The 26928-nt window shown below is 47.3% G+C and overlaps 1 pseudogene; it reads left to right on the top strand.

Moving 5' to 3' along the window:
* LOC115124405 (sushi, nidogen and EGF-like domain-containing protein 1) overlaps positions 1 to 26928 on the top strand; it is a 169495-nt pseudogene that overhangs the window by 101366 nt on the left and 41201 nt on the right.

Below are 26928 nucleotides of genomic sequence, written 5' to 3' on the forward strand. Positions count from 1 at the left end.
GACAGGTAGTGGACCTGAGTCTGCTCTAGCTGAAGACAGTAGGACAGGAAGCTACAGACAGGTAGTGGACCAGAGTCTGCTGTAGTTGAAGACAGTAGGACAGGAAGCTACAGACAGGTAGTGGACCAGAGTCTGCTCTAGCTGAAGAGAGTAGGACAGGAAGCTACAGACAGGTAGTGGACCAGAGTCTGCTCTAGCTGAAGACAGTAGGACAGGAAGTTACAGACAGGTAGTGGACCAGAGTCTGCTCTAGTTGAAGACAGTAGGACAGGAAGTTACAGACAGGTAGTGGACCAGAGTCTGCTCTAGTTGAAGACAGTAGGACAGGAAGTTACAGACAGGTAGTGGACCAGAGTCTGCTCTAGTTGAAGATAGTAGGACAGGAAGTTACAGACAGGTAGTGGACCAGAGTCTGCTCTAGTTGAAGACAGTAGGACAGGAAGACAGTAGGATCCTACAGACAGGTAGTGGCCCAGAGTCTGCTCTAGGTGAAGACAGTAGGACAGGAAGCTACAGACAGGTAGTGGACCAGAGTCTGCTCTAGTTGAAGACAGTAGGACAGGAAGCTACAGACAGGTAGTGGACCAGAGTCTGCTCTAGGTGAAGACAGTAGGACAGGAAGCTACAGACAGGTAGTGGACAGGAAGCTACAGACAGGTCTCGCTCTAGTTGAAGACAGTAGGACAGGAAGCTACAGACAGGTAGTGGACCAGAGTCTGCTCTAGCTGAAGACAGTAGGACAGGAAGCTACAGACAGGTAGTGGACCAGAGTCTGCTCTAGTTGAAGACAGTAGGACAGGAATCTACAGACAGGTAGTGGACCAGAGTCTGCTCTAGCTGAAGACAGTAGGACAGGAAGCTACAGACAGGTAGTGGACCAGAGTCTGCTCTAGTTGAAGACAGTAGGACAGGAATCTACAGACAGGTAGTGGACCTGAGTCTGCTCTAGCTGAAGACAGTAGGACAGGAAGCTACAGACAGGTAGTGGACCAGAGTCTGCTCTAGTTGAAGACAGTAGGACAGGAAGCTACAGACAGGTAGTGGACCAGAGTCTGCTCTAGCTGAAGACAGTAGGACAGGAAGCTACAGACAGGTAGTGGACCAGAGTCTGCTCTAGCTGAAGACAGTAGGACAGGAAGCAGACAGGTACAGACAGGTAGTGGACCAGAGTCTGCTCTAGTTGAAGACAGTAGGACAGGAAGTTACAGACAGGTAGTGGACCAGAGTCTGCTCTAGGTTGAAGACAGTAGGACAGGAAGCTACAGACAGGTAGTGGACCAGAGTCTGCTCTAGGTGAAGACAGTAGGACAGGAAGCTACAGACAGGTAGTGGACCAGAGTCTGCTCTAGTTGAAGACAGTAGGACAGGAAGCTACAGACAGGTAGTGGACCAGAGTCTGCTCTAGCTGAAGACAGTAGGACATGAAGCTACAGACAGGTAGTGGACCAGAGTCTGCTCTAGTTGAAGACAGTAGGACAGGAAGCTACAGACAGGTAGTGGACCAGAGTCTGCTCTAGCTGAAGACAGTAGGACAGGAAGCTTACAGACAGGTAGTGGACCAGAGTCTGCTCTAGTTGAAGACAGTAGGACAGGAAGACAGGTACCAGACTGCTCTAGTTGAAGACAGTAGTGGACCAGAGTCTGCTCTAGTTGAAGACAGTAGGACAGGAAGTTACAGACAGGTAGTGGACCAGAGTCTGCTCTAGTTGAAGACAGTAGGACAGGAAGTTACAGACAGGTAGTGGACCAGAGTCTGCTCTAGTTGAAGATAGTAGGACAGGAAGTTACAGACAGGTAGTGGACCAGAGTCTGCTCTAGTTGAAGACAGTAGGACAGGAAGCTACAGACAGGTAGTGGCCCAGAGTCTGCTCTAGGTGAAGACAGTAGGACAGGAAGCTACAGACAGGTAGTGGACCAGAGTCTGCTCTAGTTGAAGACAGTAGGACAGGAAGCTACAGACAGGTAGTGGACCTGAGTCTGCTCTAGTTGAAGACAGTCGGACAGGAAGCTACAGACAGGTAGTGGACCAGAGTCTGCTAGAGCTGAAGACAGTAGGACAGGTACAGTTATCGTGCAGAAGACAGTTGGACAAGTTCAGTGTAGACGAGAGAGGGACTAGCTAGCTATCCTGCTAGTAGCTGCATAGGAGGGAATGTGTGGAGCTGTGTCTGTGAGAAGGTGAGTGTCTGTTCTATTCCGCTGTGATGATTGACGATGTTAATTATCACCACAGTTATCTGAACCGCGCCCTGTTTACGACGGGATCCTGGGCAACAACAGTCGCTTGATGTCGGGAATGATTGCTTTATGGCCCGCTTTATTAGTTTACCAATAAGGGGAAGTGCTGCTTTGTCTAGACTTGAAAGGATATGGGGCCTCTGTGTTTATGGGCTGGACCTCATGCTTGGTATTAGTAGTTTCATCAGACATGGCTGGTATAATATGCCTTGCAGCAGGGCAGCAGAGCTCTGACTCTGGCCTGAGTCCCAAATGGCACCCTAAGTCCCTACGTAGTGCACTACTTCTGGTCAAAGATAATGCACTAAAGTATGGAACATGGTGCTGCTCGGGACACAACCACTGCCACTTGCTCCTCCAAAAGCTCTTTAATATTATGTCAGGCATTGCAGATTCACGCTACTCCTCACCCTTGAGCTGAAATAACTATCAAGGCTTATATAGAGTCTCCTAAATCTCCCAAATACTTTCCTGCCTGGCTCACTTGGAAGGCCCTGTGGAAAAAAGAGCAGGATACTCAGAGAGAGAGAGAGTAGGTCGCAGGAGAGGAGAGAGAGAAGGTAACGGGAGAGGAGAGAGAGAAGGTAGCGGGAGAGGAGAGAGAGAAGGTAGCGGGAGAGAGAAGGTAGCGGGAGAGAGAAGGTAGCGGGAGAGGAAGGAGAGAAGGTAGCGGGAGAGAGAAGGTAGCGGGAGAGGAAGGAGAGAAGGTAGCGGGAGAGAGAAGGTAGCGGGAGAGGAGAGAGAGAAGGTAGCGGGAGAGGAGAGAGAGAAGGTAGCGGGAGAGGAAGGAGAGAGAGAGGTAGCGGGAGAGAGAAGGTAGCGGGAGAGAGAAGGTAGCGGGAGAGAGAAGGTAGCGGGAGAGGAGAGAGAGAAGGTAGCGGGAGAGAGAAGGTAGCGGGAGAGGAGAGAGAGAAGGTAGCGGGAGAGAGAAGGTAGCGGGAGAGGAAGGAGAGAAGGTAGCGGGAGAGGAAGGAGAGAGAGAAGGTAGCGGGAGAGAGAAGGTAGCGGGAGAGGAAGGAGAGAGAGTGGTAGCGGGAGAGAGTGGTAGCGGGAGAGAGAAGGTAGCGGGAGAGAGAATGTAGCGGGTGAGAGAAGGTAGTGGGAGAGAGAAGGTAGCGGGAGAGGAAGGAGAGAGAGAAGGTAGCGGGAGAGGAAGGAGAGAGAGAAGGTAGCGGGAGAGAGAAGGTAGTGGGAGAGAGAAGGAGAGAAGGTAGCGGGAGAGGAAGGAGAGAGAGAAGGTAGCGGGAGAGAGAAGGTAGCGGGAGAGGAAGGAGAGAGAGAAGGTAGCGGGAGAGGAAGGAGAGAGAGAAGGTAGCGGGAGAGAGAAGGTAGCGGGAAAGGAAGGAGAGAGAGAGGTAGCGGGAGAGGAAGGAGAGAGAGAGGTAGCGGGAGAGAGAAGGTAGCGGGAGAGAGAAGGTAGCGGGAAAGAGAAGGTAGCGGGAAAGAGAAGGTAGCGGGAGAGGAAGGAGAGAGAGAAGGTAGCGGGAGAGAGAAGGTAGCGGGAGAGGAAGGAGAGAGAGAGGTAGCGGGAGAGGAAGGAGAGAGAGAGGTAGCGGGAGAGAGAAGGTAGCGGGAGAGAGAAGGTAGCGGGAGAGAGAAGGTAGCGGGAGAGGAAGGAGAGAGAGAGGTAGCGGGAGAGGAAGGAGAGAGAGAAGGTAGCGGGAGAGAGAAGGTAGCGGGAGAGGAAGGAGAGAGAGAAGTAGCGGGAGAGGAAGGAGAGAGAGAGGTAGCGGGAGAGGAACACACAAACACAATCCGAGAACTCAGGTGTAAAAATCTGCCGTTCTGCCCTTGAGCAAGGCAGTTAACCCCCAACAACTACTACTCTCAGGGCGCTGATTACGGAGACATCGATTAAGGCAGCCCCCCTCCCGCTGATTACGGAGACATCGATTAAGGCAGCCCCCTCCCGCTGATTACGGAGACATCGATTAAGGCCCCCCTGATTACGGAGACATCGATTAAGGCAGCCCCCCCCGCTGATTACGGAGACATCGATTAAGGCAGCCCCCCCTCCCGCTGATTACGGAGACATCGATTAAGGCAGCCCCCCCCCCACCGCTGATTACGGAGACATCGATTAAGGCAGCCCCCCCCGCTGATTACGGAGACATCGATTAAGGCAGCCCCCCGCTGATTACGGAGACATCGATTAAGGCAGCCCCCTGATTACGGAGACATCGATTAAGGCAGCCCCCCCCGATTACGGAGACATCGATTAAGGCAGCCCCTCCGTACCACTCTGATTCAGAAGGGTTGGATTAAATGCAGACGACACATTTCAGTTGAATGCATTCAGTTGTACAACTGACTAGGTATCCCCCCCTTCCCTCCCCATGTTGGCCATCTACCTCCAATGTTGCACTGAGACTGTTGATACTGTTGATGCTGCTGCCTAAAAACATGTGTTTAAATACTACCCTAAATACTACTATTCATACCAGTTTGAGAACTACTTAATACCGTGAATGCCAGTCTCTCTTGGCTGAGATTTGAGGAAAGACTGTAACTGCGTCACTTCTTGTTTTTATAAGAAACATTAAGGTGTTGGAAAATCCTAATTATTTGCATAGTCAACACACACACACACACACACACACTAGGCCCCACCAGACATATTTCAGTCCCCAGGACCAGAACAAATTCAAGGGAACGTACAGTATAATACAGAGCCGTGAGTACATGGAACTCCCTTCCATCTTATACTGTATAGTGAACAACAAACCTGGTTTCAAACAACCAATAAAGCAACACCTCACGGCACGAAGCCTCTCCCCCATGTGACCTACTGGTTGTGTGTTTGTACAGACATGTGACCTACTGGTTGTGTGTTTGTACAGACATGTGACCTACTGGTTGTGTGTATGTACTGACATGTGGCCTACTGGTTGTGTGTTTGTACAGACATGTGACCTACTGGTTGTGTGTAGGTACTGACATGTGGCCTACTGGTTGTGTGTACAGACATGTGACCTACTGGTTGTGTGTATGTACTGACGTGTGGCCTACTGGTTGTGGTGACCTACTGGTTGTGTGTATGTACTGACATGTGACCTACTGGTTGTGTGTACTGACATGTGACCTACTGGTTGTGGTGACCTACTGGTTGTGTGTATGTACTGACATGTGACCTACTGGTTGTGTATGTGTATTGACATGTGACCTACTGGTTGTGGTGACCTACTGGTTGTGTGTATGTACTGACATGTGACCTACTGGTTGTGTGTACTGACATGTGACCTACTGGTTGTGGTGACCTACTGGTTGTGTGTATGTACTGACATGTGACCTACTGGTTGTGTGTGTGTACTGACATGTGACCTACTGGTTGTGTGTACTGACATGTGACCTACTGGTTGTGTGTATGTACTGACATGTAACCTACTGGTTGTGTGTACTGACATGTGACCTACTGGTTGTGTGTATGTACTGACATGTGACCTACTGGTTGTGTGTATGTACTGACATGTGACCTACTGGTTGTGTGTATGTACTGACATGTGACCTACTGGTTATGTGTGTACTGACATGTGACCTACTGGTTGTGTGTACTGACATGTGACCTACTGGCTGTGTGTCTGTACTGACATGTGACCTACTGGTTGTGTGTGTGTGTACTGACATGTGACCTACTGGTTGTATGTACTGACATGTAACCTACTGGTTGTGTGTACTGACATGTGACCTACTGGTTGTGTGTATGTACTGACATGTGACCTACTGGTTGTGTGTATGTACTGACATGTGACCTACTGGTTATGTGTGTACTGCCATGTGACCTACTGGTTGTGTGTACTGACATGTGACCTACTGGTTGTATGTACTGACATGTGACCTACTGGTTGTGTGTGTGTACTGACATGTGACCTACTGGTTGTGTGTATGTACTGACATGTGACCTACTGGTTGTGTGTCTGTACTGACATGTGACCTACTGGTTGTGTGTGTGTACTGACATGTGACCTACTGGTTGTGTGTATGTACTGACATGTGACCTACTGGTTGTGTGTGTGTACTGACATGTGACCTACTTGTTGTGTGTACTGACATGTGACCTACTGGTTGTGTGTCTGTACTGACATGTGACCTACTGGTTGTGTTTATATACTGACATGTGACCTACTGGTTGTGTGTACTGACATGTGACCTACTGGTTGTGTGTATGTACTGACGTGTGGCCTACTGGTTGTGGTGACCTACTGGTTGTGTGTATGTACTGACATGTGACCTACTGGTTGTGTGTACTGACATGTGACCTGCTGGTTGTGGTGACCTACTGGTTGTGTGTATGTACTGACATGTGACCTACTGGTTGTATGTACTGACATGTGACCTACTGGTTGTGTGTCTGTACTGACATGTGACCTACTGGTTGTGTGTATGTACTGACATGTGACCTACTGGTTGTATGTACTGACATGTGACCTACTGGTTGTGTGTACTGACATGTGACCTACTGGTTGTGTGTATGTACTGACATGTGACCTACTGGTTGTGTGTGTATGTACTGACATGTGACCTACTGGTTGTGTGTCTGTACTGACGTGTGACCTACTGGTTGTGTGTCTGTACTGACATGTGACCTACTGGTTGTGTGTATGTACTGACATGTGACCTACTGGTTGTGTGGCTGTACTGACGTGTGACCTACTGGTTGTGTGTCTGTACTGACATGTGACCTACTGGTTGTGTGTATGTACTGACATGTGACCTCCTGGTTGTGTGTGTGTATTGCCATGTGACCTACTGGTTGTGTGTATGTACTGACATGTGACCTACTGGTTGTGTGTACTGACATGTGACCTACTGGTTGTGTGTCTGTACTGACGTGTGACCTACTGGTTGTGTGTCTGTACTGACATGTGACCTACTGGTTGTGTGTATGTACTGACATGTGACCTCCTGGTTGTGTGTATGTACTGACATGTGACCTCCTGGTTGTGTGTATGTACTGACATGTGACCTCCTGGTTGTGTGTATGTACTGACATGTGACCTCCTGGTTGTGTGTACTGACATGTGACCTCCTGGTTGTGTGTATGTACTGACATGTGACCTACTGGTTGTGTGTATGTACTGACATGTGACCTACTGGTTGTGTGTACTGACATGTGACCTACTGGTTGTGTTTATGTACTGACGTGTGACCTACTGGTTGTGTGTCTGTACTGACATGTGACCTACTGGTTGTGTGTCTGTACTGACATGTGACCTACTGGTTGTGTGTACTGACATGTGACCTACTGGTTGTGTGTACTGACATGTGACCTACTGGTTGTGTTTATGTACTGACGTGTGACCTACTGGTTGTGTGTCTGTACTGACATGTGACCTACTGGTTGTGTGTATGTACTGACATGTGACCTCCTGGTTGTGTGTGTGTATTGCCATGTGACCTACTGGTTGTGTGTATGTACTGACATGTGACCTACTGGTTGTGTGTACTGACATGTGACCTACTGGTTGTGTGTGTGTACTGACATGTGACCTACTGGTTGTGTGTACTGACATGTGACCTACTGGTTGTATGTACTGACATGTGACCTACTGGTTGTGTGTACTGACATGTGACCTACTGGTTGTGTGTATGTACTGACATGTGACCTACTGGTTGTGTGTATGTACTGACATGTGACATGCGTCGGCTAATTGACATCCCAGTAAGACTAACTGTCACCATTAGCGTCAGCTAATAGAGATCCCAGTAAGACTAGCTGTCACCATTAGCATCGGCTAATAGAGACTACTGTAAGACTAACTGTCACCATTAGCGTCAGCTTATAGAGATCCCAGTAAGACTAACTGTCACCATTAGCGTCAGCTGATAGAGATCCCAGTAAGACTAGCTGTCACCATTAGCATCGGCTAATAGAGACTACTGTAAGACTAACTGTCACCATTAGCGTCAGCTTATAGAGATCCCAGTAAGACTAACTGTCACCATTAGCGTCAGCTGATAGAGATCCCAGTTAGACTAGCTGTCACCATTAGCATCGGCTAATAGAGATCCCAGTAAGACTAGCTGTCACCATTAGCGTTGGCTAAGAGAGACCACACGAAGACTAGCTGTCACCGTTAGCATCGGCTAATAGACACCACATTAAGACTAGCTGTCGACATTAGCGTTGGCTAATAGAGATCCCAGTAAGACTAACTGTCACCATTAGCATCGGCTAATAGAGACCACAGTAAGACTAGCTGTCGCCATTAGCATCGGCTAATAGAGACCACAGTAAGACTAGCTGTCGCCATTAGCATCGGCTAATAGAGACCACAGTAAGACTAGCTGTCGCCATTAGTATCGGCTAATAGAGACCACAGTAAGACTAGCTGTCGCCATTAGCATCGGCTAATAGAGATCCCAGTAAGACTAGCTGTCGCCATTAGCATCGGCTAATGAGGTGCCTAATAAATCAAATCAACATCCCTTTCAGCCGATATCCAATGTCCCGTCAGGATGTGAGCTCTTCTGTCAGTGGCTTTAACTTGTTGTGTTTTAGACTTTAGGCTTTTATAAGATAAATAAGGATTTCCTCTTGTTCTGCTTGTGTCTTCAGGAGAGTGTCTGTGCCAGAATGGAGGAGTCTGTGTGGACGGGACCTGTGTCTGCACCTCCGGCTTCACCGGAATCTACTGTCAGTTTGGTACGTAGTATCATATAATCTTGTACGCTGTAGGTCCAGTCTCATATTCTACTGTAGTTGGTAACAAAAAGACACATTCCTTGTTTGGTTGCCTTGATGAAATAATTACTTTGCAACTCTTGACATAGTGTCACAACATGATTTTTATCTCTCTGACCCCCCCCTGTCCTCCTCAGAGGTGACCCAGACCCCATGCAGTAACAGCAGGCCGTGTCCTGACGGAGGACCCTGTCTGGAGTACGGAGGAACCTACCTGTGTACCTGTCAGACAGGTGTGGCAGACCTAGATCACAAGGACTTCTATCCGCCCTATGGTAAGAGCCTCTGCTGCTGATGCTGCTGCTTCTTCTACTTCTTTTTCGTAATCTTCTTCTTCCACCTCTACTACTTCTTCTTCTTCCTCTACTACTTCTTCTTCTTCCTCTACTACTTCTTCTTCTTCCTCTACTTCTTCCTCTTCTTCCTCTACTACTTCTTCTTCTTCCTCTACTACTTCTTCTTCTTCCTCTACTTCTTCCTCTTCTTCCTCTACTTCCTCTACTACTTCTTTCTTCCTTTCTTCCTCTTCTTCCTCTACTACTTCTTCTTCTTCCTCTACTACTTCTTCTTCTTCCTCTATTACTTCTTCTTCTACTTCTACTTCTTCTTCTACTTCTACTTCTTCTTATTTTTCTTATTTTTCTTCTTCTTCTTCCTCTACTTCTTCTTCTTCCTCTATTACTTATTCTTCCTCTACTTCTTCCTCTTCTTCCTCTACTTCTTCCTCTTCTTCCTCTACTTCTTCTTCTTCTTCCTCTATTACTTCTTCTTCTTCCTCTACTTCTTCTTCTTCTTCCTCTACTTCTCCTTCTTCCTCTACTTCTTCTTCTTCTTCCTCTACTTCTTCTTCTTCCTCTACTTCTTCCTCTTCTTCCTCTACTTCTTCTTCTTCCCCCTCTACTACTTCTTCTTCCTCTATTACTTCTTCTTCTTCCTCTACTTCTTCTTCTTCCTCTACTTCTTCTTTTCTTCCTCTACTTCTTTTTCTTCCTCTACTTCTTCTTCTTCCTCCACTTCTTCTTCTTCTTCCTCTACTTCTTCTTCTTCCTCTACTTCTTCTTCTTCTTCCTCCACTTCTTCTTCTTCTTCCTCTACTTCTTCTTCTTCTTCCTCTACTTCTTCTTCTTCCTCTACTTCTTCTTCTTCTTCTCTACTTCTTCTTCTTCCTCTACTTCTTCTTCTTCCCTTACATCATCTTCTTCTTCTGCTTTTTCTTCTGCACAAATTCAAGGATTGGTCCCTTGGCCTCTGCATTTTGTGTTGCTGTATACGAGAGCCTGGTTACCATAGTGATAAACACTTGTGTATTTTGTGTCGAGGCGGTGGCACGACGTGTGTGTGTGAGATTCACATTCCCTGTTGGGGAGAGAGAAATTTAAATAGGATTTATTTTGGTGTTGACTAAGTGGGACTGTGGTAACATGAGTGATGGGTTAGTTCTACATGAAGTTGCCGATGCAGCCGTAGAGGAGACTCAACTCTGTAAAACAGGGAAAAAAGCAGTTCAGATTGAACTATAAAACATTTTTAAATGATCTGAGGAAGAAGCAAATGAGGTTGTCGAGGACGCAGCCTATGTAATGGTGATTAAAGAGAAACCCCCCAGCCTATGTAATGGTGATTAAAGAGAACCCCCCCAGCCTATGTAATGGTGATTAAAGAGAAACCCCCAGCCTATGTAATGGTGATTAAAGAGAAACCCCCCAGCCTATGTAATGGTGATTAAAGAGAAACCCCCCAGCCTATGTAATGGTGATTAAAGAGAAACCCCCCAGCCTATGTAATGGTGATTAAAGAGAAACCCCCCAGCCTATGTAATGGTGATTAAAGAGAAACCCCCCAGCCTATAACATTTAACATTTAAGTCATTTAGCAGACTTACAAATTGGTGCATTCACCTTATGACATCCAGTGGAACAGTAGTGCATCTAAATCTTTTAAGGGGGGGGGGGGGGGTTGAGAGGGATTACTTTATCCAGCCTAGGTATTCCTATGTAATGGTGATTAAAGAGAAACCCCACAAGCCTATGTAATGGTGATTAAAGAGAAACCCCACAAGCCACCTGGTGACAACAGTGGAGTTGGATAACTCGCCAGTCGTGTTCGAGGTGGAAACAGGGTCTTCCTGTACTGTTTTGGGAGAACATGCTTTCGCTGACCTAAAAGCCAAAGTACCCAAGTTGAAACTAGAGCACTCGGCTAACAGTGCTGAAGTTATAGACAGAAGAGAGCATTCCGTTCAGGGTGCGTCAACGTCCAGCACAAAGGTTAACACGACTGAAGACGACTGAAGACGGTGATGGTCCAAGGTCCCAATCTGCTGGGAAGAGATTGGATGGCAGTATTACAACTGGACTCAGGACAGTGTGTTGTCCAGCACACTAAACAAGCAGATGTTTTCAAAGATGAACTTGGAAAAACTAGAAGAGACTAAAGTGTGAATTCAGGTGGACCGGTCTGTTCGACCATGCTTCTGCAAAGAACGCCACGTTCCGTTTGCACTACAACAGATTGTCGAGGCAGAGCTGGACAGGCTCCAGACCACTGGAATACTGGAACCAATCCCTTACTCTGAGTGTGCTGCCCCGCATTGTCCCAGTAATGAAGCCCGATGGAAATATCAGGATTTGTGGAGATTACAAGCTAACTGCCAATGTAGCATCCAGGCTGGACCAGTACCTACTGCCAAGGATAGAGGGGCTTTTTACAAAGATATCTGGTGGGACATGCTGTTCCAAACTTGGACATGTCTCACGAATATCATGAAAGTGGCTAGAATAAACACCCACAAGGGGTTGTTTCAGTACACACATCTTCCGTGTGGAGCCTCCCCTGCCTGTGCTATCTTTCAAAGAACATAATCTGTTGGCAGGCACACTGCTGTATACCTGGGTTATATCCTTATCACCTGGTGTCACTGAGGAAGACCATCTAAAAAACCTTGAAACAGTGCTATCAAGACTGGGTGAGCGCAGGGCTTTGCTTGAAAAATGTGTTTTCCTGAAGTACAGAACTTGGGGCACAAAGTCACAGCCAATGGGCTTCAACCCCTGTACAATCAAAGAGGCCTCAGAACCCAAAGATGTGAGTGAGCTTACGGGCCTACCTTGCGATGTTTAAACTATTGTGGCTTCTTTCTTTTTTTCTCTCCCTGACGTGGCCTCTGACCTGGACCCACTGCGTCTCCTCCTGTAAGTTATAAACAAATGGAAGCGGCACAACCCCCTAGAAACAGCCTTCCAGAAATCCAAGCACTTGCTGTCGTCTTCGGCACTGCTTGTGCATTACGACCCAAAGCGCTAACTCATCGTCACAAGTGATGGCTCTCCATACGGGATCGCAGAAGATGGAGTACATCGCAGAGAGGCTAGTCAGCATCACGTCTTGCTTGTTGTCACCCTGGGTGAGCTGTAGAAAATACGTCTCCGGGCGCCTGCAAAGACGGGCTGGTTTATTGAAACAGCTCCTAAGATAGACCATCGGAAACTGAAGATAATGAACTGTTAGAGACCCTCTTTTCTCCAAAGTCAGCCGCTTCGTCAAGGAGAGACGGCCGGCCCACTGTCCTACGAAAGAATTGCAGCCTTATTTTAAAAGGGGAAACAAACTCTTGGTGGAGGACGGCATCCTGCTTTGGGAGCTTCAACTATTAGTGCCACTTTTACAGAAGGAACTCTTCCACCCAGGTGTATTCAGAATGAAAGCTACAACAAGAGCGCACATGTGGTGGCCAGGATTGGACAAAGCGGTGGAAGATCATGTCCAGGATTGGACAAAGCGGTGGAAGAGCATGTCCAGGATTGGACAAAGCGGTGGAAGAGCATGTCCAGGATTGGACAAAGCGGTGGAAGAGCATGTCCAGGATTGGACAAAGTGGTGGAAGAGCATGTCCAGGATTGGACAAAGCGGTGGAAGAGCATGTCCAGGATTGGACAAAGCGGTGGAAGAGCATGTCCAGGATTGGACAAAGCGGTGGAAGAGCATGTCCAGGATTGGACAAAGCGTTGGAAGAGCATGTCCAGGATTGGACAAAGCGTTGGAAGAGCATGTCCAGGATTGGACAAAGCGGTGGAAGAGCATGTCCAGGATTGGACAAAGCGGTGGAAGAGCATGTCCAATCATGTGCTACTAGGAAATGTCCCAGCACAAGCTCCCATCAGCCCTTGTGAGTGGCCTGGAAAACCCTGGACTCGCATTCACATTGACTAGGCAGGGCCTTTCCTTTGGAATATGTTCTTGTTGGCTGTGGTTGTTCACTCCAAATGGCTTGAAGTTTTCCCAGTCTGCACTGCAAAATCAGCAACAACAACTGAGAATCTCAGGGAAGTGCTCAGTAATCATGGTCGTCCCCGTATCAGACAATACAGCCATCTGTATGAGTGCGGAGTTCAAGGTCTTTCTGGCAACCTTTCAGTTCCACCACCCACACATGCGATGACATCACCGGGTTCAATGATGTTTCTAGAGACAATATCTATCTCATCATCACTCAATACCTAGGTTTACCTCCACTGTATTCACATCCTACCATACCTTTGTCTGTACATTATACCTTGAAGCTATTTTATCGCCCCCAGAAACCTCCTTTTGCTCTCTGTTCCGGACGTTCTAGATGACCATAGCTTTTAGCCGTACCCTAATCCTACTCCTCATCTGTTCCTCTGGGGATGTAGAGGTGAATCCAGGCCCTGCAGTGCCTAGCTCCACTCCTATTCCCCAGGCGCTCTCTTTTGATGACTTCTGTAACCGTAATAGCATGTTATGCATGTTAATGCATGTTAACATCAGAATCCTCCTCCCTAAGTTTGTTTTATTCACTGCTTTAGCACACTCTGCCAACCTGGATGTTCTAGCCGTGTCTGAATCCTGGCTTAGGAAGACCACCAAAAATTCTGAAATCTGAAATCTCATCCCTAACTCCAACATTTTCAGACAAGATAGAACGGCAAGATAGAACGGCCAAAGGGGGCAGTGTTGCAATCTACTGCAGAGATCTCTCATACTATGCAGGTCTGTACCCAAACAATTTGAACTTCTACTTTTAAAAATCCACACCCCAGCCATCCTACAATCTAAGCTTGATGCCCTCAATCTCACACAAATTATCAATGAACCTACCAGGTACCGAACCAAAGCCGTAAACACGGGCACCCTCATAGATATCATCCTAAACAACTTGCCCTCCAAATACACCTCTGCTGTTTTCAACCAAGATCTCAGCCATCACTGCCTCATTGCCTGCATCCGTAATGGGTCAGCGGTCAAACGACCTCCACTCATCAATATCAAACGCTCCCTGAAACACTTCAGCGAGCAGGCCTTTCTAATCGACCTGGCCGGGGTATCCTGGAAGGATATTGACCTCATCCCGTCAGTAGAGGATACCTGGTTATTTTTGTTGAATGCCTTCGTCACCATCTCAAATAAGCATGCCCCATTCAAGAAATTTAGAACCAGAAACAGATATAGCCTTTGGTTCTCTCCAGACCTGACTGCCCTTAACCAACACAAAAACATCCTATGGCGTTCTGCATTAGCATCGACTTTTCAGAGAAGCTAGAAACCAATATACACAGGCAGTTAGAAAAGCCAAGGCTGGCTTTTTCAAGCAGAAATTTTCTTCCTGCAACACAAACTCAAAAACGTTTTTGGGACACTGTAAAGTCCATGGAGAATAAGAACACCTCCTCCCAGCTGCCCACTGCACTGAGGATGGGAAACACTGTCACCACTGATAAATCCACTATAATTGAGAATTTAAAGAAGCATTTTTCTACGGCTGGCCATGCTTTCCACCTGGCTACTCCTACCCCGGTCAACAGCACTGCACCCCTCACAGCAACTCGCCCAAGCCTTCCCCATTTCTCCTTCTCCCAAATCCAGTCAGCTGATGTTTTGAAAAAGCTGCAAAATCTGGACCCTTACAAATCAGCCGGGCTAGACAATCTGGACCCTTTCTTTCGAAAATTATCTGCCGAAATTGTTGCCACCCCTATTACTAGCCTGTTCCACCTCTCTTTCGTGTCGTCTGAGATTCCCAAAGATTGGAAAGCAGCTGCAGACACTGTGTTAACAACCCTCCAGGCAAGCTTAAATGCCATACAACTCTCCTTCCGTGGCCTCCAATTGCTCTTAAATACAAGTAAAACTAAATGCATGCTCTTCAACCAATCGCTGCCTGCAACTGCCCCTGCCTGTCCAACATTACTACTCTGGACGGTTCTGACTGTTCTGACTGAATATATGGACAACTACAAATACCTAGGTGTCTGGTTAGACTGTAAACTCTCCTTCCAGACTCACATCAAACATCTCCAATCCAAAGTTAAATCTAGAATTGGCTTCCTATTTCGCAAACAAAGCCTCCTTCACTCATGCTGCCAAACATACCCTTGTAAAACTGACCATCCTACCGATCCTCGACGATGTCATTTACAAAATAGCCTCCAATACCCTACTCAATAAATTGGATGCAGTCTATCACAGTGCCATCAGTTTTGTCACCAAATACCCATATACTACCGACCACTGCGACCTATACGCTCTCGTTGGCTGGCCCTCGCTTCATACTCATCTCCAAACCCACTGGCTCCAGGTCATCTACAAGACCCTGCTAAGTAAAGTCCCCCCTTATCTCAGTCACCTGTAGCACGCCCTCCAGCAGGTATATCTCTCTGGTCACCCCCAAAACCAATTCTTCCTTTGGCCGCCTCTCCTTTCAGTTCTCTGCTGCCAATGACTGGAACGAACTACAAAATCTCTGAAACTGGAAACACTTGTCTCCCTCACTAGCTTTAAGCACCAACTGTCAGAGCAGCTCACAGATTACTGCACCTGTACATAGCCCACCTATAATTTAGCCCAAACAACTACCTCTTTCCCTACTGTATTTATTTATTTATTTTGCTCCTTTGCACCCCATTATTTCTATTTCTACTTTGCACATTCTTCCATTGCAAATCTACCATTCCAGTGTTTTACTTGCTATATTGTATTTACTTTGCCACCATGGCCTTTTTTTGCCTTTACCTCCCTTCTCACCTCATTTGCTCACATCGTATATATACTTATTTTTCTACTGTATTATTGACTGCATGTTTGTTTTACTCCGTGTGTAACTCTGTGTCGTTGTATGTGTCGAACTGCTTTGCTTTATCTTGGCCAGGTCGCAATTGTAAATGAAAACTTGTTCTCAACTTGCCTACCTGGTTAAATAAAGGTGAAATAAATAAAAACCAATGGTATTTGTCATATCTCCTCCGTCCCCCTACCACCCCTTCCCGAACGGCTTGGTGGAGGAGGCAGTTCAGACAATAAAAAGAGCCACAGGAGGCACATTGAAAAGCAGAGTATTTAGTTAAAAATCCCTTCACTCGGGTTACCCTCCTTCGGTTGATGTTTCTTTGGGCTCAGTATGTTTGGACGATGGGTGGAGGGATGTGGTAACCTGGGTGATGGGTTCGTTTTAGAGTTGCCGATGCGTCCGTAGTGTGTCAAGTCTGTGTGTGCGTGTGTGTGTGCGTGTGCGTGTGCGTGTGCGTGTGTGTGTGTGTGTGTGTGTGTGTGTGTGTGTGCGCGCGTGTGTCTGTAAGTTTGTGTGTGATGGAACGCAGTCAAGTCGGTGTGTGTGTGTGTGTGTGTGTGTGTGTGTGTGTGTGTGTGCGTGCGTGCGTGCGTGCGTGCGTGCGTGCGTGCGCGCGTGCGTGTGCGTGCGCGTGTGCGTGTGCGTGCGCGTGTGTTTGTGAGTTTGTGTGTGATGGAACGCAGTCAAGTCGGTGTGTGTGTGTGTGTGTGTGTGTGTGTGTGTGTGTGTGTGTGTGTGTGTGTGTGTGTGTCTGTGAGTTTGTGTGTGATGGAACGCAGTCAAGTCGGTGCGTGTGTTTTCCAGTACAGCCTCGATCGGTCTGTGATTCGTCTCCGTGTCTGAACGGAGGTCAGTGCTATGAGAGGGATGGAGGCTACACCTGCGAGTGCAAGCATGGATACAGAGGGAAGCACTGTGAGAAAGGTAGTATGACCTCATGCTCATGAGAAAGGTAGTATGACCTCATGCTCATGAGAAAGGTAGTATGACCTCATGCTCATGAGAAAGGTAGTATGACCTCATGCTCATGAGAAAGGTAGTATGACCTCATGCTCATGAGAAAGGTAGTATGACCTCATGCTCATGAGAAAGGTAGTATGACCTCATGCTCATGAGAAAGGTAGTATGACCTCATGCTCATGAGAAAGTAGTATGACCTCATGCTCATGAGAAAGGTAGTATGACCTCATGCTCATGAGAAAGGTAGTATGACCTCATGCTCATGAGAAAGGTAGTATGCCATTAGCATTCACCTAATAAGACATAGGAAACAATTAGCCCGGGTTGAAGAACCCATTATTCTTTATTGTAAACTGGGTGGTTCGAGCCCTGAATGCTGATTGGCTGACAGCCTTGGTACTGTATATCAGACTGTATACCACAGGTATGACAAAACATGTATTTTTACTGCTCTAATTACATTGGTAACCAGTTTATACTAACAATAAGGAACCTCGGGGGGTTGTGTTATATGGCCAATATACCACGGGCTGTATCCAGGCACTCGGCGTTGTATCGTGCATGAGAACATCCCTTAGCCGTGGTATATTGGCCATATACCACACCTCCTCGGGCCTTATTGCTTCGTTAAACAAGGTTCATAACAAGCCCTTTGTGTGCTGTGAATATGGTTTCTACTGCAATGATTTCCCTCACACCGATTGATTGATGTTAATATGTTTTCTCCACCCTCAGTCAGACTCAATACCTGCGCCTCTGGCCCGTGTCGCAACGGAGGCTCCTGTAAAGAGGAGGCAGGGAGCTTCCTCTGTGTCTGTCCATACAGGTTCACTGGCAAACACTGTGAAGTGGGTGAGTTCTATGTCTCCCTCTCTCTCTCTCTTTCTCTCTCTGTCCATCAATATCGATCTCTATCTCTCTATCTCTCTCTCCCTCACTCACTCACTCTCTCTCTCTCTATCTCTCTCATGCATGCACGCACGCACACGCACACACACACACGTTATGGTTAATGTCAAATGTGTTTTGTATTCATACAGTATGAATCAGTCATCCCCTGTACAGTATGAATCAGTCATCCCCTGTACAGTATGAATCAGTCATCCCCTGTACAGTATGAATCCCCTGTACAGTATGAAACAGTCATCCCCTGTACAGTATGAATCAGTCATCCCCTGTACAGTATGAATCCCCTGTACAGTATGAATCAGTCATCCCCTATACAGTATGAATCAGTCATCCCTTGTACAGTATGAATCCCCTGTACAGTATGAATCAGTCATCCCCTGTACAGTATGAATCAGTCATCCCCTATACAGTATGAATCAGTCATCCCCTATACAGTATGAATCAGTCATCCCCTATACAGTATGAAACAGTCATCCCCTGTACAGTATGAATCTCCTGTACAGTATGAATCAGTCATCCCCTATACAGTATGAATCAGTCATCCCCTGTACAGTATGAATCCCCTGTACAGTATGAATCAGTCATCCCCTATACAGTATGAATCAGTCATCCCCTGTACAGTATGAATCCCCTGTACAGTATGAAACAGTCATCCCCTGTACAGTATGAATCAGTCATCCCCTGTACAGTATGAATCCCCTGTACAGTATGAATCAGTCATCCCCTGTACAGTATGAATCAGTCATCCCCTATACAGTATGAATCAGTCATCCCTTGTACAGTATGAATCCCCTGTACAGTATGAATCAGTCATCCCCTGTACAGTATGAATCAGTCATCCCCTATACAGTATGAATCAGTCATCCCCTATACAGTATGAATCAGTCATCCCCTATACAGTATGAAACAGTCATCCCCTGTACAGTATGAATCTCCTGTACAGTATGAATCAGTCATCCCCTATACAGTATGAATCAGTCATCCCCTGTACAGTATGAATCAGTCATCCCCTGTACAGTATGAATCCCCTGTACAGTATGAATCAGTCATCCCCTATACAGTATGAATCAGTCATCCCCTATACAGTATGAAACAGTCATCCCCTGTACAGTATGAAACAGTCATCCCCTGTACAGTATGAAACAGTCATCCCCTGTACAGTATGAATCAGTCATCCCCTGTACAGTATGAATCAGTCATCCCCTGTACAGTATGAATCAGTCATCCCCTGTACAGTATGAATCAGTCATCCCCTGTACAGTATGAATCAGTCATCCCCTGTACAGTATGAATCAGTCATCCCCTGTACAGTATGAATCAGTGACTCGTTTCAGTACAGTATGAATCAGTGACTCGTTTCAGTACAGCTCATGAATCTGTTGATGAAGCCCTTATGAATTAGTTAACCAACTTCAACAGTATGAATGCATGTCATCCTCACACACATACACACACACAAACAGTCATCCCCTTACTGGACAGTATGAAACAGTCATCCCTGTACAGTTCCATTAAACATGTGTCATCCCTGTCTGTCTGTCTGTCTGTCTGTCATCCCTGTCTGTCTGTCTGTCTGTCTGTCATCTGTCTGTCTGTCTGTCTGTCTGAATCAGTCATCCCCAGGGAGTATGAATCAGTCATCCAGCCCCTGTCTGAACGGAGAACATGTTTCCCTACATCGGGAAGTACAAGTGTGAATGTTCCCGGAACCTGAATCAGTCATCCCCACAGCAGGTGTAGGTAGGTAGTAGGTGAATCAGGCACAGGCAAGCAGGTAGGTAGGTAGGTAGGCAGGCAGGCAGGCAGTGACGGTCGGTCGGTCGGTCGGGTCGGTCGGTCGGGTCGGTCGGTCGGTCGGGTCGGGTCGGGTCGGTCGGGTCGGTCGGTCGGTCGGTCGGTCGGTCGGTCGTCGGTCGGTCGGTCGGTCGGGTCGGTCGGGTCGGGTCGGGCGGTCAGCTCGGTCAGTCGGTCTTCGGTCGGTCGGTCGGTTGATGAAGCCCTTTAATGTTTAATTAGATTAACCAACTTCAAACACAAGCATGCATGTACACACTCACACACACACACACACACACACACACGGTCACACACACACACACACACACACACACGGTCGGTCACACACACACGGTCACGGTCACATCCTGCCTCGGGTCGGTCGGTCGGAATTCATGCTAATGGTGTCTCGTCTCGTCTCGGTCGTCGGTCGGTCGGTCGGTCGTCGGTCGGTCGGTCGGGTCCATTAAACATGTGTCTGTCTGTCTCGTCTGTCTGTCTGTCTGTCTGTCTGTCTGTCTGTCTGTCTGTCTGTCTGTCTGTCTGTCTGTCTGTCTGTCTGTCTGTCTGTCTGTCTCTGTCTCGGTCCCCAGGAGGCCAGACCCGGTGCGGTCCTCCAGCCCGGTGTCTGAACGGAGGAACGGTCGTTTCCACGGTCATCGGGAAGTACAAGTGTGAATGTTCGGTCGGAACCTTCGGTCGGGAGTCACGGTCGTCGACATCAGCAGGTCGGACACGGTCGGTCGGGTCGGTCGGTCGGTCGGTCGGTCGGTCGGTCGGTCAGGGTCGGTCGGTAGGTCGGTCGGTCGGTCGGGTCGGCAGGTCGGTCGGTCGGGTCAAGGTCGGTCGGTCGGTCGGTAGGTAGGTCGGGTAGGTCGGTCGGGGTCGGTCGGTCGGGGTCGGGGTCGGTCGGTCGGCAGGCAGGCAGGCAGGCGGGTCGGCAGGCAGGCGGGTCGGTCGGTCGGTCGGCCGGTCGGTCGGTCGGCCGGTCGGTCGGTCGGTCGGTCGGGTCGGTCGGTCGGTCGGTCGGTCGGTCGGTCGGTCGGTCGGTCGGTCGGGTCGGTCGGTCGGTCGGTCGGTCGGTCGGTCGGTAGGTAGGTAGGTAGGTAGGTAGGTAGGTAGGTAGGTAGGTAGGTAGGTCGGTCGGTCGGTCGGTCGGACGGACAGACGTTAGAGCAGTCTATTTTGTGGGTTCACTTTGCCCTAAAACATGGCTGTAGAGACTATGGGGTCAAGAGGTGATAATCCCTCAGCTGATATTTAAACAGCTGTCTATCATAATACGATCATCTCAGCGATGACAAAGACACATAGACTACGTACACTACCATTCAAAAGTTTGGGGTGACTTAGAAATGTCCTTGTTTTTATTTAAAGAAAATCACTTTCCTTTAAAATAACATGAAATTGATCAGAAATGTGGTGTAGACATTGTTAATGTTGTAAATCATTATTGTAGCTGGAAACGGCTGACATTTAATAATGGAATATCTACAGATGCTCATTATCAGCAACCATCACCCCTATGTTCCAATGGCACATTGGGTTAGCTAAAAGGCTAATTGATCATTAGAAAACCCTTTTGCAATTATGTTAGCACAGCTGAAAACTGTTGTGTTGATTAAAGAAGCAATAAAACTGGCCTTTAGACTAGTTGAGTATCTGGAGCATCAGCCTTTGTGGGTTCGATTACAGGCTCAGAATGGCCAGAAACAAAGACCTTTCTTCGGAAACTCATCAGTCTATTCTTGTTCTGAGAAATGAAGGCTATTCCATCCGAGAAATTGTACAACACTGTGTACTACTCCCTTTACAGAACAGCGCAAACTGTCTCTAACCAGAATAGAAAGAGGAGTGGGAGGCCCCGGTGCACAACTGAGCAAGAGGACAAGTACATTAGAGTGTCTAGTTTGAGAAACAGACGCATCACAAGTCCTCAACTGGAAGCTTCATTAAATAGTACCCAGAAAACACCAGTCTCAACATCAACAGTGAAGAGGCGACTCCGGGATGCTGGCCTTCTAGGCAGAGTTCCTCTGTCCAGTGTCTGTGTTCTTTCGCCCATCTTTTCTTTTGATTGGCCAGTCTAAGATATGGCTTTTTACTTTGCAACTCTGCCTAGAAGGCCAACATCCCGGTGTGTGAAGGGTAGGTCACATCTATGACTCTGTCATTGTGGTGGAGGGTAGGTCACATCTCTGTTACTATGACTCTGCCATTATAGTAGGTCACATCTATGTTACTATGACTCTGCCATTATAGTAGGTCACATCTATGTTACTATGACTCTGCCATTATAGTAGGTCACATCTATGTTACTATGACTCTGCCATTATAGTAGGTCGTTGCTGTAACTGTGTCGTTGCTGTAACTGTGTCGTTGCTGTAACTGTGTCGGTGCTGTAACTGTGTTGTTGCTGTAACTGTGTTGTTGTTGTAACTGTGTTGTTGTTGTAACTGTGTTGTTGCTGTTGCTGTAACTGTGTCGTTGCTGTAACTGTGTTGTTGTTGTAACTGTGCTGTAACTGTGTTGTTGTTGTAACTGTGAAACTGTGTCGTTGCTGTAACTGTGTCGTTGCTGTAACTGTGTCGTTGCTGTAACTGTGTCGTTGCTGTAACTGTGTCGTTGCTGTAACTGTGCTGTAACTGTGCTGTAACTGTGTCGTTGCTGTAACTGTGCTGTTGTTGTAACTGTGTCGTGTAACTGTGTGTTGCTGTAACTGTGTTGTTGTTGTAACTGTGTCGTTTTTGTGTCGCTGCTGTAACTGTTGTTGCTGTAACTGTGTAACTGTTTTTAACTGTGCTGTAACTGTGTCGTTGCTGTAACTGTGCTGTAACTGTGTCGTTGCTGTAACTGTGTCGTTGTTGTAACTGTGTCGTTGTTGTAACTGTGCTGTAACTGTGTCATTGCTGTAACTGTGTTGTTGTTGTAACTGTGCTGTAACTGTGTCGTTGCTGTAACTGTGTTGTTGTTGTAACTGTGCTGTAACTGTGTCTGTAACTGTGTTGTTGCTGTAACTGTGTCGGTGCTGTAACTGTGTGTTGTAACTGTGTCTGTAACTGTGTTGTTGCTGTAACTGTGTCGTTGCTGTAACTGTGCTGTAACTGTGTCGTTGCTGTAACTGTGTCGTTGCTGTAACTGTGTCGTTGCTGTAACTGTGTCGTTGCTGTAACTGTGTCGTTGTTGTAACTGTGTCGTTGCTGTAACTGTGTTTTTGCTGTAACTGTGTTGTTGTTGTAACTGTGCTGTAACTGTGTCGTTGCTGTAACTGTGTCGTTGTTGTAACTGTGTCGTTGCTGTAACTGTGCTGTAACTGTGTCGTTGCTGTAACTGTGTTGTTGCTGTAACTGTAACTGTGTCGTGTTGTAACTGTGTCGTTGTCTGTAACTGTGTCGTTGCTGTAACTGTGTCGTTGCTGTAACTGTTGCTGTAACTGTGTCGTTGTTGTAACTGCTGTAACTGTTGTCTGTAACTGTGTCTGTTGCTGTAACTGTGTCGTTGCTGTAACTGTGTCGTTGCTGTAACTGTGCTGTAACTGTGTCGTTGCTGTAACTGTGCTGTAACTGTGTCGCTGTAACTGTGTCGTTGCTGTAACTGTGTCGTTGCTGTAACTGTGTCGTTGCTGTAACTGTGTCGTTGTTGTAACTGTGCTGTAACTGTGTCGTTGCTGTAACTGTGTCGTTGCTGTAACTGTGCTGTAACTGTGCTGTAACTGTGTCGTTGCTGTAACTGTGTCGTTGCTGTAACTGTGTCGTTGTTGTAACTGTGTCGTTGCTGTAACTGTGTCGTTGCTGTAACTGTGTCGTTGCTGTAACTGTGTCGTTGCTGTAACTGTGTTGTTGCTGTAACTGTGTCGTTGCTGTAACTGTGTCGTTGTTGCTGTAACTGTGTCGTTGCTGTAACTGTGTCGTTGCTGTAACTGTGTCGTTGCTGTAACTGTGTCGTTGTTGTAACTGTGTCGTTGCTGTAACTGTGTTGTAACTGTGTCGTTGCTGTAACTGTGCTGTAACTGTGTCGTTGTTGTAACTGTGTCGTTGCTGTAACTGTGTCGTTGCTGTAATTGTGCTGTAACTGTGCCGTTATGTTTCTATGTCTTCCAGACCTGGACTGTGGTCCCCCCCTGCAGGTGAAGCATGCAGAGCTCCAGTTCTCCTCTACGTCGCCAGGCTCCATGGCGCTGTACGTGTGCCACCCAGGATACACCCCCATGCCCAGGGCCACCCAGAGCATCTGTGGGGGGCAGGGGGCCTGGAGCCAACCTCCTGTCTGCCAGGGTCTGTATGCAGTAACACACCACATGGCACGTCTGTCTGTCTGTCTGTCTGTCTGTATGTCTGTCTGTCATGAATACTACTAACATAGTGGTCTGTCTGTCTGTCTGTCTGTCTGTCTGTCTGTCTGTCTGTCATGAATACTACTAACATAGTGGTCTGTCTGTCTGTCTGTCTGTCTGTCTGTCTGTCTGTCTGTCTGTCTGTCTGTCTGTCTGTCATGAATACTACTAACATAGTGGTCTGTCTGTCTGTCTGTCTGTCTGTCTGTCTGTCTGTCTGTCTGTCTGTGGTCTTCTGGGTTCTTCATTAGTCTTTACTGTAACTATTCGGGGGTTTCAGCCTCCAGAGTGTCTCAATGGTCTAAGGCTCTGCATCGCAGTGCTAGCTGTGCCACTAGAAATCCTGGTTTGAGTCCAGGCTCTGGCGCAGCCGGCCGCGACCGGGAGACCCATGGGGCGGCGCACAATTGGTCCAAAGTCGTCCGGGTTAGGGGAGTGTTTGGCCGGCAGCGACTCCTGTGGCTGGCCGGGCGCAGTGCATGCTGACACGTCGCCAGGTGTACGGTGTTTCCTCTGACACAGTGGTGGTTAATACGTGGGAATTGTGTCAAGATGCAGTGCGGCTTGGTTGGGTTGTGTTTCGGAGGATGCACGGCTCTCGACTTTCGCCTCTCCCGAGTCCGTACGGGAGTTTCAGCATTGAGACAAGACTGTAACTACCAATTGGGGAGAAAATGGGGTAAAAATATATATATTTTTTTTTATATATTCGGGTGCTTATAAACAGTTACTTGGTGAGCGGAAAGGCAGATATTGTATTGGCAGAGGAAGAGTTTTAATTATGACCGTTTCGCTGTCAATCATATTTTAGAGGGAAATCTAAGCTGTGTCCCAAATACATCCTATTCCCTATATAGTGGACTACTTTATATACATAGATGGCGCCAACAGACATGGCAGCTCTGCTTCTAGCTCCTAAGAAACTTTGCAGTATTTCGTTTTTTGTGTGTGTTATTTCTTACATTATTAGCCCAGAATGTTTTTTGTGTTATTACATGCAGCCGGAAATAACTTTTGGATATCAGAGCGATGGTAACCTCACCAGCATTACAACCAGGAATACGACTTTCCTGAATTGTATCCTTTGTTCGTACCCCCAAGGGCATTTGAACTTATCCCAGAGGCTCTTCCAAGACGCTGCCAGTGGAGAAGAGGTTTTCAGAGTGGACTTAAAGTCCAACTTAGGAGGCAGGCACAACTTCCACCGCTTCTGAGTATATTACTTGCAAATGTTCAGTCTCTGGATAATAAAGTAGACGAGCTCAGGCCGAGGATCTCCTTCCAGAGAGACATCAGGGACTGTATCATACTCTGTTTCACCCGAATCATGGCTCTTTCCGGATATACTGTCCCTGTCCATACAGCCAGTTGGGTTCTCAGTACATCACGCAGACAGGAATAAAGAACTCTCCGGAAAAAGAAAGGCGGGGGTGCATGTATCATGATTAACTACTCATGGTGTGATTGTGATAACGTACAGAAACTCAAGTCTTTTTATTCACCCGAACTAGAATACCTCACAATCAAATGCCGACCATAATACCTTCCAAGAGAATTCTCTTCTGCTATAGTCACAGCCGTGTATATTCCCTCTCAAGCCGATACCACGATGGCCCTCAAGGAACAACACTGGACTTTTTCCAAACTGGAAAAAACAAATCCACTTTTATTGTAGTTGGGGATTTTAACAAAGACAATTTGAGGAAAACGCTACCGAAGTTCTATCAACACATTGACTGTAGTACTCGCTCAGCAAAAACACTAGATCACTGCTACTCACCTTTTCGACGTGCCTTTTCAACACGCCTACAAGGCCCTCCCCTGCGCTAGGAGATTAAGACTCCATTTTACTCCTCCCTTTCTTCCTATAAGCAGAAACTCAAACAGGAAGTACCCATGCTAAGGTTTATTTAACGCTGGTCTGACCAATCGGAATCCACGCTTCAAGATTGTTTTGATCGTGCCGATTGGGATATGTTCTCGGCCTCTGAGAATAATATCGACGTTTACACGGACCCGGTGACTGTTGTTGGGATGTTGTTCCCATGGTGACTATTAAAATCAACCCAAAACCAGAAACCGTGGATAGATGGCAGCATTCGCGCAAAACTGAAAAAGCGAAATGCCGAATTTAATCATGACAAGGTGACTGGGAATGTGGATGAATACAAACAGTGTAGTTATTCCCTCCGTAAGGCAAGAAAACAGGCAAAATCCTGGCTCAGGAAGGCCACCAAAAATTCAGAGATTTCCATACCCAACTATAACATCTTCTGTCAAGATAGAACTGCCAAAGGGGGAGGAGTCGCAGTCTACTGCAGAGATAGCCTGCAAAGTAATGTCATACTTTCCAGGTCCATACCCAAACAGTTCGAGCTACTAATTCTGAAAATTACTCTCTCCAGAAATAAGTCTCTCACTGTTGCCGCCTGCTACCGACCCCCCTCAGCTCCCAGCTGTGCCCTGGACACCATTTGTGAATTGATTGCCCCCCATCTAGCTTCTGAGTTTGTTCTGTTAGGTGACCTAAACTGGGATATGCTTAACACCCCGGCAGTCCTACAATCTAAGCTAGATGCCCTCAATCTCACACAAATCATCAAGGAACCCACCAGGTACAACCCTAACTCTGTAAGCAAGGGCACCCTCATAGACGTCATCCTGACCAACTGGCCCTCCTGACCAACTGGCCCAGACACCTAGGTGTCTGGCTAGACTGCAAACTCTCCTTCCAGACCCATATCAAACATCTCCAATCGAAAATTAAATCAAGAGTCGGCTTTCTATTCCAAACAAAGCCTCCTTCACTCACGCTGCCAAGCTTACCCTAGTAAAACTGACTATCCTACCGATCCTCGACTTCGGCGATGTCATCTACAAAATGGCTTCCAACACTCTTCTCAGCAAACTGGATGCAGTTTATCACAGTGCCATCCGTTTTGTCAC

Source organism: Oncorhynchus nerka, linkage group LG24 (assembly GCF_034236695.1).
Source record: "Oncorhynchus nerka isolate Pitt River linkage group LG24, Oner_Uvic_2.0, whole genome shotgun sequence".
NCBI classification, from domain to species: domain Eukaryota; kingdom Metazoa; phylum Chordata; class Actinopteri; order Salmoniformes; family Salmonidae; genus Oncorhynchus; species Oncorhynchus nerka.